Source organism: Morone saxatilis, unplaced genomic scaffold (assembly GCF_004916995.1).
Source record: "Morone saxatilis isolate NCDOM2014 unplaced genomic scaffold, NCSU_SB_2.0 Contig11, whole genome shotgun sequence".
Classification (NCBI taxonomy): Eukaryota; Metazoa; Chordata; class Actinopteri; family Moronidae; genus Morone; species Morone saxatilis.
In genome coordinates, this window is record NW_023339663.1 from 30,666,491 (window position 1) to 30,666,999 (window position 509).

Here is a 509-nt window from a genome sequence, read left to right on the forward strand (position 1 = left end):
CCCCTAGGATTATTAAAGTATTTTTGATTCTGATTCTGATTCTGAAAGGATTATGTATTTTTTGACAGGGTAATTCAATATGTAACGTTGATCTCATTATGGAGTGGTCAGCACATTTAGAGGATTTGATCATCTTATTTTTATTTAAGATTCATCTTAAATAAATGGAAATAACGACACATGCACATGCGTGTTTGTGAAGAGTCAGAGTTAAGATATGATGCTCTGTGTGTGTGTTTGTGTGTAGGTGTGTCTTACTCAGCAGCCTGTTGGGCTCCGCGGCAGGTGAGGACTTGGAAAGCAGCCCTGATTCCCAGTCGTCTCCTGATGATGGACGTTTGGACCGACATCTGGACCAAAACATGAACAGAAAGAAATCCTTCTTCGTCTGTGCTCCAATAACAGCTGAGCAAGCCTTGGTCAGAACCTCGGTCAACTTTCTCTTTTCCTGTACTTAGATATGCTATGTGCTAGGCTAATCTATGTTAAAAAGACAACCACATTTGGAT